Genomic DNA, 12,804 nt, shown 5'->3' with positions numbered 1-12,804 from the left:
GATGTGGCAGCCCCTTTTATTATAGCTTGCAACTTATAGACAGTGATCCTTCCTAACAGCCACAATCCTTAGGTTTGCATAAGCAGAGCCACTGACTGCATGTGGTCCCATGGCTGAGCAACCTCTATGCTTTGCTAGTGTGTCCAGTAACCTGTTCTCATGATGAATAGTTGCCCCGTGAGCACAGGAGTGTGAGCAGAGCAGTGGCTCACTCTAACAGACACATCCTGGCTTTGGGTCTACATATATATGTACTACTTTAATTGATCCTCTTTAATTAAGACAGACAGACAGACAGAACTGTGTTACTGACTTGTTTGGAGTGGGTTATTAGAAGGCCCTATTATCTAAAGAATACACTAATTGACATGGATGTTAAGGGAACATCATTTATTTCAGAAACAAAGAATTGCAATCTGGACATAAGGAATAAAGAAGCCATGAAAGTGTCCCATGAGACGGAGCTAGGAGGGAGTTTTTCGGAGGAACTCCACTGTCACTAAAGCCATTCATGAGTCAACAGTCCCTAATGCCACAAAGCAGTTCATGAACTTCACCAAACCCACTGTGAAGATGTAGACGGTCTGGAACACACATTGTTGGAGGAATGAGGCAGAGAGCAGTGTGACAAAGTCTCTACACACATGACACAAGGCGACAAGGAAGCCAGCGTGCGTCTACGAGCCACAGGGAGCCTGAATTCGCTACCTGAGATAAACTTTCCTGCTGGGGAAAATGGCTGCCATTTTAATGGGTGAGAGAAAACTAGCAACAAAAATTCGCTTGCTGTTTGCTCACCAGAATATTTCAGTATTACATGTCCAGTTTCCAGTTTTCAGTTGCGTTCCAACACAAAACACTGAGGCTGAGGAAGAAATACTGCATTCTATGTTCAATCATTTAGTGAGCTTCTATTTTTCTCCTGCCACCACATAAAATAAAAAGGAGATAATAAAATCCCAATGAACATCTTACTATGTTTCATTTTAGATTCCTGTAATTCTCTCTCTAAAGAAACTGGGAAGTGAGTGTTGGTCTCTGCTGGGTCCTAAGAAATCAAGATAAATTCATTTAAAATAAAATATTAAGCTTAAAATAAAATAAGATATTAGCTTATCTTTACAATGATCAATTTAGTGTCTTTCAGTACAAAAAGCTCAGAGCATACTTACACCTGGTACTCATGGTTTCTAACCCAGGAAATCTGCTGGGCTGGGCAGACAGCAGCCCTTGAAATGATTGTCATTAATTAATGATGGAGGCAGGGCAGATAAAATAGTAAATATTTCTGGCATATAGAGATAAATCAAAGATATTCTTGAGAATCAAATACCAAATGCCACTCTTAAGTACCAGAAAGATATTTGAAATGATTTTCAGGTAAATGCTCAGCTAACACTAAATGCATGAACAGAAATCACTATGATTTTTTTAACCATCAAGATAAAATCAAATTTAAGATTGCTTAGATTCTGACTTTAAACCTTAGGGAAGACTGGAGTCCCCAAGGCAGACTCAGAGAGACACTGTACCCCAAAATATACATCTTATATCCCAAATAAGTGTTTGAGCCACCCTGGGATAAAATAAAGTAACATCTCATTCCACAGTCTACAGACAGAGATATTCAGAGGAAATGGTTCGTATGTGAAAACATGCTAGGCGAGCCTCTTCATGGTGGTTTTGCCATCGCTGCTCAATATGATCAAATAAAAACTGACACATGGTTATAATTCTAAGGAAGAAGAGAACGAAGTGAAAAAGAGAGGAGATGGATTTTGCTTCCATATAAAAAGCTAACTACAAAGGTGATGCCAGACAAGGCCCTTCACTTAGTAGAGTAATATGACAAACACAGGGTGATAGGAGCATTACCAAATGTGCCCATGTGGGAAGGAAAGTGTCCATACCAGGACTTAAGGAAAGAGGGAAGACATAATCCTTTCTCCTCTTCCACATCTGAGCCAGTAGGTTCATCTCCAAGTCAGGAAAAGAGAGTCCACAGGCTAAGGGGCATGGCTTACTTAGTTCAGCAATTAAGGGGTCCTGGTCCATAGTTTACAAATGTGTATAATGTGCTCTCCAGACTAATTAGAATATATATTACAGGACAACTTTTCAAGTAAGGAAATAACCAAAAGGGACACCTGAGCTAGCAAGCCTGAGTTCGGCCCTCACAGCTCCAGTGATCATACATTATGTAAGTTCCTCATTCTTCTCTCATAAATACATATATAGATCAAGTCTACAACAGCGCTTACAATATGATAACTCATATTTCTTGTTCACAGTGATTTTGTCAACAGCCATCACTCTTAAATCACTAGAAGGCTCAGTTTTAGTCCTAACAATTCAGATACTGAAGTCAAGGTGTGCACAGTTGTGAAAGAATTCCTCCCTCAAGTTTAAGAACTCCCAGGGACAACAAATTCTAAGATACTAAATCACCTATATAAAATGGATGATAACTGTGTGCATGGTTGAGAATGCTCCCCATAAGCTTATGTATGAATACTTAATCACAGTTGGTGGAACTGTTGAGAGGATTATGAGGTGTGGCCTTATTGAAGGAGGTGTGTCCTTGTTGGAGGAGGTCTGGCCTTGTTGAAGGAGGTGTGTCTTTGTTGGAGGAGGTGTGGCCTTGTTGAAGGGGGTATAGCTTTGTTAAAGGAGGTATAGCCTTGTTGGAAGAAGTGTTGGCTTGTTGAAGGAGGTGTGGCCTTGTTAAAGGATATGTGTCATTGTGATGAATTGAAAGTTTAAAATGACCTGAGATATTTCCAGTTATCCTGTTCTGTTTCCTACCCTCATATCTAGATGTGAGCTCTCAGCTCTTCGTACCACAATGCCAATGCTCCACCATCTTAGATTTGACTTTCTGTAAACACATTTGCAATTAAATGTTTTCTTTTATTAACTGCTGTAGTTATGGTGTTTTTTACACAGGAATAGAAAATAAACTTATCTTTTTAAAATAACTGTAAATGACTTATTCACATCTTTCTCCATATTTAAATCATATATAGATTATTCAAACTTCCCACTATGGTGAAAATGTTTTACAAGTAGTTGTTAAATTCAATTGAGCAACAATGGCAAGAAAAAAACACTTAAATACTTAGTTTGCACACACTTTTAGTCTGAATATATTTATCCAAAATTAGTTGAATCCATGGTCATGTAATATACAGATGCAGGCAGCTAACTACACTCATTGTTAGACAAACCATTTAGAGTTACTAATGTCTCTGCACAGTAACATTTTAGGTTTCTGATTTATTATGCCTATATACTTAGAAGCCACACATTGTATCAAATTACTACACTCCCGTGCTCACTTTCTTCAAATAAACATTGACTTTGAATTATTCACAGGGATTTTTTTAGTATTATACCAGCGGATACTGAGACTCAAATAGTGTTTCCTGGATCTATTCCTTGCCCTTGGTTATACACAGAGAGAGACATACAAGTTGCACATGTAAGTCACAAGCTAATGGTGCTTAATGCTTGAAGATGGAACTTTAAAATGTAAATTAATAAATCTATTATAATACTAGTAGACTAAATTTTGAGACACAAAGGAATAAATAGCAAACCTTATAGTCCAATATTATCATTACGTTAATTAGCTAGAGATAAAGTTGTCCAAACTTATTTTTTCCTACATACTTTTACCTGACTATTAAGCAAATTTTAGACAGAACTCTACTATTTTACAGATTTTTTTTGATATTTTAATTTACTGTATACATTTGTTTTAATTTTTTAATGGCCTCCTGAGGTGTGAATTCTAAATAGAGAATGGGGCAGCATACATGACATAGGATAAGCATGCTCAAATACATGTCGTGCCTACTAGGTAAGATTTAGAACTATGAATGCCTATGAAAACTAAAAGCAAGAAGTATTTGTAAAACATTAATGAGTGCTTGGAACCATGGAGAATATAAAATCATTTGGGTGAAAGGCATGCACATACAAAGCTAGCAGTAAACAAACCAAAAATGTATATTTAAACTCAATGTACTCAAGGTTATGAGAATTCCGTTTTGGGCCACCTTCTTTTTTCCTGGGGCACAGAGACAAAGACCTCAATCAAGCATTTTTATATTGCTGGAAGCATTACTACCCATTTTTCTCAACAAAGAGTTAAACTCTGGTTAAAGTGGACAGGGAATCTGTGTTTACTGACTAGGCTGCAAGTTACACCAATCTGAAACCGACTTGTTCTGTTCTGCATGAACCCCGTTCATCACCCCTGAGTGTGGGGAGCTGGTGATGTCTGTCAGCGTGGCATCTATTACAGAAAATATGCTGAGGCTGATGGGAAACGATTCTGGGGAGTGGAAAGGATGAGGATGCACTTCACAAACACAAGACTCTTCTTCCTCTATTATGTCCTTTTCCAGTGTGACCATCAGGTCCATGATGCAACAGTAAATCTCAAGGCAGCAGAATCCTTTGGCCTTAACCATCTAAGCCAGTCAGTCTATTCCAAGTAAGTGGGGCCTATTTTAAAGACTCTTACAGTCATTTAAAAACATCCTTTGAAACTCAAATGTCAAACTGGAAAAAAAAAGAAACCTGCCTGTTTAAAAAAAAATTACACCAAAATAAATTATCTTTTATTGTAAATGAGTTTAATATTTTATAGAGTACAGAAATTCCTAAAATAACATAAATAATAAACGATATCCACTTACTGTGTAGGCCCTTATTTTGTTCTTTTAGTTTGTGTTAGTTATAAAAAACGTATAAAGTATATAAAGATATTTTTTAAAGAGCACCCAGAAAAACAAGCATTATCATCTCATTTCACAGTGGTGAAACTGAAAGCCAGAAAGCTTACTATGTTCTTATTTCAATCTGGAACAAAGAGAAAAAGAAAAGCATAAACATAATAGCTGATATTTCTTGGTTTTGGTTGATGCTGTCTTGTCTGTACTGGTTCTTGCTGTTAGAGATGGTATCCTTCTGGGCTTGCTCACACTTGGCCTCCCCACCCTCTGCTTGCCCATGCTGGCCTCCCCACCCTCTGCTTGCCCATGCTGGCCTCCAGCCCCTCCGCTTGCCCATGCTGGCCTCCGGCCCCTCCGCTTGCCCATGCTGGCCTCCAGCCCCTCTGCTTGCCCATGCTGGCCTCCAGCCCCTCCGCTTGCCCATGCTGGCCTCCCCACCCTCTGCTTGCCCATGCTGGCCTCCGGCCCCTCCGCTTGCCCACGCTGGCCTCCAGCCCCTCTGCTTGCCCATGCTGGCCTCCAGCCCCTCCGCTTGCCCATGCTGGCCTCCCCACCCTCTGCTTGCCCATGCTGGCCTCCCCACCCTCTGCTTGCCCATGCTGGCCTCCTAACTCCTAAGTTGAAGTCGTCATTCTGCTTCAACACTGTGAGCAGTGGAGTTGGTTTTTAAGGGTTTCAATTCACACAATTTTACAATGTCCTAGGCAACCATTATTCCCCGTTTTTCAAAGAAATCTTTTGTTGAAGCTGTTAGAAATAAAGCCAGGAATCTGCTTCGATCCAATTAATTCGAAAGTACACAGTGCTTAATATTTTTCTTTTAAATTACAGGTGAAGAGGCAAGCTCTCCTGAGTGAGGCGGGTGGAGAATGGAAGTAGGCATGGAGAGAGACAGCCACTAGAAAGGAGGATGAGAAGCAAACCTCTCCAATTATTCTGTAAGTGCCCTGTGTTCCTTACGGCATTGTATTCTTCTTCCCTGCCTAACAATGTGTGTGAGTGCCACCTAATTACCATGCATGCTAAGTGGCAACCTGGGTTAGGTAGAAGGCCAGATCTGTCAAGCCTCAGATGGCCCAGAAAGCTCTCCTTAGCAAAGCCTTGAATGGAGAATGACAGGAGGATGTGAAGAGAAGTCTGTGCCACGCCCATAGGCACCGAAGCCGGTCAGGTGGCCTTGCCTTATTTGATGCTAAAGGATATATATTTTAAAAAATAAATGTTGACTTTAGCTAGGGAAAAGGTGGTCTGAATTGTTCTATAAAAATGTTGAAGGTTTGAACTCTATGTAACATAACAAAACAATTCTTTTCTCGCTCTTATTACATAAAAGGGACAGAGCAAGTTATCGCACCTGCTGTTAACACAGCTGTGAATGGGCACGTGTTGGCTGGGTGCTTCTGGGATGATTTGTGTCACTGATGGGCTCATCTGAGCTCAGGGAATCAAATTGTCAGGTTGGCTATCACATCACTATTACCTGGGCATACTATCGTTTGTATACACTACTAAGTGAGACACACACAGAATTCACTTTATGGAGAAGGTGGTTGTGAGGTTAGTACCTGCTGAATACTGGCCATGGTTTTCCATAGATATACCTGGGGCTCCCCCTGCATGAGCTTTGTAAACACAGGGGAAGGCATTGTAGAAAGTAAAAAGTCAATAGAATAAACTCAAGCATTGGTGGCTGTGTAGCAAACCAGTCATGACATAATTCTGTTAGCAGAATCAGGGGCTGGAGAGGCGGACAATGTGAGTTTGGTATCAAGACTTCCACACATGGGAGAGAACCAACTCCCATAAGTTGTCCTCTACTCTCTACAGACACATCGTGGAAGATACTAAATAAGCAAATACAAGAAGTGAGATGAAGTCAGTGCATTATGCTGGGCCAAGCGTGATGGTGGAGAGGAATAAAAGACGCAGTAAGGTCACGTGTACACATGAGGGCCTCAGGCTTGTCCAGGAGCAGCACACTTCCCGGTGGAAGGAATCCAAGGTGGAGCTTCTTCTGTGATCACACCTGACAAGACCCCCGGACTGGGCGGCTTCATCACAAATAAAGCTCCAAGCTATGAGTACTGAAAGGATGGCTACATCTGAGGGCTCAGAACCATCCCCGAGCATGAGAACTGAAACCTCTGCACACATCTGCATGAGCTCCACATCTGCAACAGCTGGATCCCAGATCAGTAGCCCCACCACAGGGGTTCCGATTACGTAATTAAGAGGTGACATGCCACATTTTTTACCAAGTTCCTCTTTGTGACAACCTGAAACACTCCTTCTATTCCCAACTGTACATACCTGCAAAGCTTATTATATGGAACCAGTGAAGGTACGTGTTTGCTAACTCAAACACAAATGAGTTCTTCACATTTGGTACTTCTAACCCAGCAAAATTTTCCCAATAATTTGGAGTGCAGGAATTATTTTGCACAATAGTATCGGCTTTGGGTAAAATAAGTTAAAAGCAAAAATCAGTTTATACACACACAATCACTAATGTCAATAAACCACATGGTTAATGATCGTAGTGCCATAGATTTACTTCATTTGTAAGTTAAATTAAACCAATGTCTGTCATAGTCCATTACACCTACTCCATCAAAATGGGCTCAGTAATATCGAAGGTATTATGTGCAAACTGGTTGGGTTGCAAGAAATATATTCTTTGAGTTTCTGTACCTCTTTTTTCCCTTTTTAAGAAAATGATTATTTTTCTGGGTAGAACAAAGACAAAATCAGCCATGACTGTAGGGAGCCAAGAGATCCTTTAGTTAGTGTGTACTGTTAACATGGGCAAAGCAAGCCAAGAACCAAGGTCCTGAACTCATGGAAAACTAGCAAAGACTTCCCCATATAGGTAAGGCTCAGAACTGAGCCGATGTTGAGTGTTGGCAGTGTGTGCAGACACTGCTGCTTGAAGCAGAGAATTCCTCCTGAGACTAATTGACCCAGTCCCATTTGCTATGTCTAATAAACACCTCAAGGCTGCCATTCTTCCTCTGTGTAGTTGGGACCACTGCATCAGACTGCACACATCCCACCTCACCCAGCATCTCTCTGTGTCTGCCATTTCTTCATTCCTTTGCTCTCCACAAGTCTGCTCAAAACACCAAGCCAGGCTGGACATGGTACATGACTGCCAGTTAAAAACAAAATCCGAACAAAACACCCAGTGCCACTTTTGGAATAAAGGTTTTTTTTTATGCAAAGAATTTGGTGACACCTCATCATGACTGCATCTACCATAGGTGAAGTCTATCTTTTCTGTTATCACAACACAGTGCAGTCAGCAAGGGTGTAGGAATTCGTATTCAAGTAACCGGATATCTGTCACTCATGGGACACAAAGACAGCGAAGTGCTCAAGGTTTCTATGAAACAAGAAAACTTAAAGATGAATAGACAACTCCACTGACAAAGACTTTATGTGAAAGCATAAGAAGAGAGATTGATTCAGAGTGCCCACATAAAAAGCCACGCCTGGTGGTGCGCCATATAACCAAAGCACTTTGAAGGCAAAAAGAAACAGAACTCAAAAGTCACTGGTTAGCTGGTCTAGCCTACTTTGTGAGTTCCAAGGCAGTGACAGACTATTTAAAGAGCAAGGTGGACCATGGTTATACCCAAGACCATGGACCATAAGTTATACCCAAGGTTGACCTCTAGAGTCCAAATGCAAACATCCGTGAGCAAGTCCACACAATCATACACCACAATATGCTTCCCTACACACACAAAAGAAAGGGATGCTTCCACTCACAAAATCTAGCAGCAATAGCTCTTGAATATAGCTCTGAGGAATAAGGAATTCTTGGTTTTTGTAGCAATACTGAAACTTGGCTACTCTCTGACCCAAAAAAAAAAAAAAAAAAAAAACATTAATACAGCATTCAGTTATTCTGTGAATCAACCTGTGATGTTATTGCTTAATATTCCTAAAGATATTAAGATGTTTAAAGGGCCACAGTTTAACTCACAATTATTTTGGTATAATGTTTTCTAAATCCAGTATATATAAAAAAGGTATTTTGAACTGAGGATCAAAGACACCACTTGGAAACAGATGTCTCTTGTTGAATTATTATGTTAGAAACTCAAAAGATAAATCCCATACATTCATTTAGCAAAGTCAGTTTTAAAAATAAGTTGTATTTGTTGATAAATTTTCCCCGAGGAAAATGATGGGAGGAAGAGAGAGAAGCCTGGTTAATTTTGTTTCACAGATGCTCAGCAAAGTAGAGCAATGTGTCCAAATCAAGTGGGCCACAGCATCAGAACTGGACTAGAAACCCACGTTTTTTGGAAGGCTAAGGATGGAAGGAAGGAAATGTGTTGTTTGGCTTTCAGGTCATATTCCATAATCAGGTGAAGCCAAAGTAGGATCTCAGGGCAGGAACCTGAGGGCAAGAACTAAAGCAGAAACCTTAGGGTTCTGTTTCCTGGCTAACTCCCATGGTTTGCCATGCCTGCTTTATCAGGCCCTTAGGACTACCTTCTTAGTGGGAGCACAATTCCCCTAAAACTAGCCTACCCACAACAAAGATTAGTCAAAAAATACCCCCACAGACTTTTCTAAAGGCAATCTGATGGAGGCATATCCTCATTAAACACAATTTGTTTTTGGAGAGCAGGGCTTTGTTGACGTAGCTTTCTGAAGTTATGATTTATAAGCACTGAGTTCATTTAAATTCTTTTGTAAAATAAAGCTAGAAAAAGTCCAAAAGAAGGCTGTTTTAAAATGATTGATGTAGGCCAAGTAAGAATTCTGTAGCCATCTGTAGATAGGGTCTGGGTGATTTTCTCACCATGTCTAACACCAAAATCTCTGCCTCCAAAGGATAGGATTTAAAACATGTACAAGTAAGAACAAACTTGATGGAGATCACATAGATTTATAGGTGATCTTACCTCCAACACAGCTGCAGACTTAGACATTTTCACTGAATATGTCAGTTCTAGGGAATATTGCTACAATATCCTGGCTATGGATAATATTATATTTCTTATTTTCAATACTGGAGATTAAAAATAGGTCCTTGTACATGCTAGGCATGTGCTTTACCACTAAGCTATGTTCCCATGGATTTTTTTAATTTTTACATTTTTATTTTGAAGCAGAATCTTGCTAAGTTGAACCTGACTTTCTCTTGCCTCAGGATTCAGAGAAACAAGAATAAGCCTGCACCTCAAAAATTAGCATAGTATCAGATTGAAAGTATCTTCCAGAATCCCTCCCGTGAAGATTTTTGTTTCCCCTTCTAAGAAGGACTGAAGCATCTGCACTTGGGTCTTCCTTCTTCTTGAGCTTACTGTGGTTTGTGGATTCTATCTTGGGTAATCTGAGCTTTCGAGCTAATAACATTTGAAATGTAAATAAAAATATTCAATAAAAAGCAAGCAACATACAAAAAGTATCCACTATTTCTTTTCTTTTGAAAGTGTTACAAATTAAAGACTTATTGACAAAATTAACATTAGGTGCTATTTGTCCTGATTTGGAGACACTGAGGAATTTTAGAGTTGAATACTATATGACTTAACTCTGAGATCCATTAATATGTAAACCCTCCCTTTTCCAAACATTCCCATGCATAGGTGAAGAGCTACAGATGCTCAATGCCTTGGGGAAAAAAGAGCTTCAGTCTCCTCCAGGGACGACAGACTCCATTGCTGGGCGAATCCAGTGGTCAGCCCTCATATGTTCATACAAGCAAGATAAATTGTCTCAATGGGTTTTATACAAATGTATGCACATATATGTTTACATAGGAATATACATATAACAATAATACCTGAAGAAGAGGTCATGGATTTGGAAAGGGGGGGTGAATAGGGGGACTATAGGGAAAGTAAGAAGATGCTCTGGATTGGGTGCTTATGTGTGAAGGTCTCAATAGTAACATTAAACCAAATGCCCTTTAATGTGCATGTAGACTTAGAAAATGCAATGTTTCTATGGTCTGCAAGCAACATAGTAAAGTTCAACCACCACGGTCCTTCCTGCATAGTTAGTCCTTGTAACACACAGGCTAAATTCTCAAGATCCCAGTGTGTGACAGCAATACCTGTTATGCAATCAGACAGTTCTTCCATCCTGCAAGCTCAGTTTCCCGATGATGTTTAACACAATCCACTGTTGAAGGGAGCAGGTATGTAACTGAAAACTCCCAAAGGAAGCAATGCCTAGTGAGTCTCCCCATGCACGCATCAGAACACAAAATCCTGACGATAAAGCTTCCTTCCCTAGGCAGGTCTCTTTCTCTGACAAACCCTAAGATTTGTTTGAGAATTGCTTCAAATATACAAATGAATTTCTTTATCACTTTTTAAATAAGAAACTTTGTTCTGACTTCTACACGGCTACAATTTGCTCTCCCATTCTCCTTTTTTTTCTCCCTTCCCTGTGCCAAAATCTCCTAGGAGAAAGCCATAGATCACTTTTAGGACCAGTGTGAAACTCTGGTGAGGATGCTCTCCATACACAGTAGGACATGCAACACTGAGGAGAACTGAAGACTGCTTCTCCCTCCCTCTGACCCCACCCCACCCCACCCTGTTTTCCTCACTAAAGTTGTTGCCTCCTTTATTTTCTCAGTCTATGGAGCTCTCCAATCTGCCCAAACTCCCTCTGTTGGTTGCCTTCATGATGGGCCTAAGGAGCTGCAGATGGCCAGTGGAGGATGAGGAGGCTCTATGCCAAAGTCCATCGTCACAGGACTTTTGAAGGAGAAAAGCAGGAACTTCCAATGGGGACAAGGCCAATAGTTACCCCTCCCCATTTGTTTCTCTCAGAAGAAATAGGGAACCTTCTGGTGAATGGGTGGAGGTATCTGAAATACCATCTAATATCATGAATTAATTAATTAAACTTATGCTGAATTCCAAACAAATTTTGGGTTTTTTCCTATGAGAAGAGTTATTTTTCATAATAATTTTTAAATTATTTTTTAAATTTTTTCTTCTATTGGATATTTTTATTTACATTTTAAATGGTATCCCCTTTCCTAGTTTCCCCTCCAGAGACCCCCTATCCCATCCCCTCCTATCCACCCAATCCCTCCAGCCTCCCTGCCCTGGCATTCCCCTACACCAGGACATCAAGCCTCAGCTACACATGAACTGTTGTAGATAAAAGAGAATATGGAGTCAAAGCACAAAGTCTGAATCTTTGTACACAAGCTGAACTTCCCGAATTAAAAAGCTCAAAATGCAAAGTTCTTCAAAATTCAAAGGGTTTGGATGGCAACGCACTGTCACAAGTTGAAAACTTCAAGCTATGAAATTAATCTTTATCTTCACAATTATGTAAAGTAGTCTGTAAACCTACGCTTGGGCTACAGGAGAAATGCAGAAGAACCTCATCTGTCAACATGGCTCTCAGCTGTCTCTAAGATAAACTACCAGTATTCATATGAAAATATTCAAATATGTGAACCTTTTCAAATCAGAAAATCTGGCCCCAAAGATTCTGAAAAAGGATACATGTGTGAAACCCGAGAATGGCATTGGAGGCATGAGCTGACTGCCACTAACAAAGGTTGCACAGAACACAGCAAAGCCTGTTCGTGCGGACACAGTTGGCATCTTACATTGTTGGCGTCTTACACGGTTGGCATCTAAGGCTTCGATATTAAAACAGATCTGCTGTCTTGCAAGAGACTATGGATTTTTGTTCCCCATAACTTTTTCATGATCTTGCTTTCAGATATTTATATTAGTAAATTTTCCAATTTTAAAATCCTGGCCCTTCTGACATGCTTTCAAACACTGGAGACAAAGCAGTCCACATGCTGAGCACACTCGGATCATTCACATGGAAAAATATTAAAAGATATTCCGAGAACATGAAAGCAAAGGAAGCACATTATGTGGAAAATTTAGAAAAGCTTTCTGCAAAAAAAAAAAAAAAAAAAAAAAAAACCAGTGTGGAAACCACTGAAAATTTTTGCAAGAAAGAGAACCATCTCCCCCACCACACACACACATCATACAGAGGCCACCCGTGTATAGTATATAGCTTCTGAATAAAGAAAATAAACCAAACAAAAGTT

Source organism: Micromys minutus (assembly GCF_963924665.1).
Source record: "Micromys minutus genome assembly, chromosome: 23".
Taxonomy (NCBI): Eukaryota; Metazoa; Chordata; class Mammalia; order Rodentia; family Muridae; genus Micromys; species Micromys minutus.
This window is presented reverse-complemented; position numbering follows the sequence as displayed.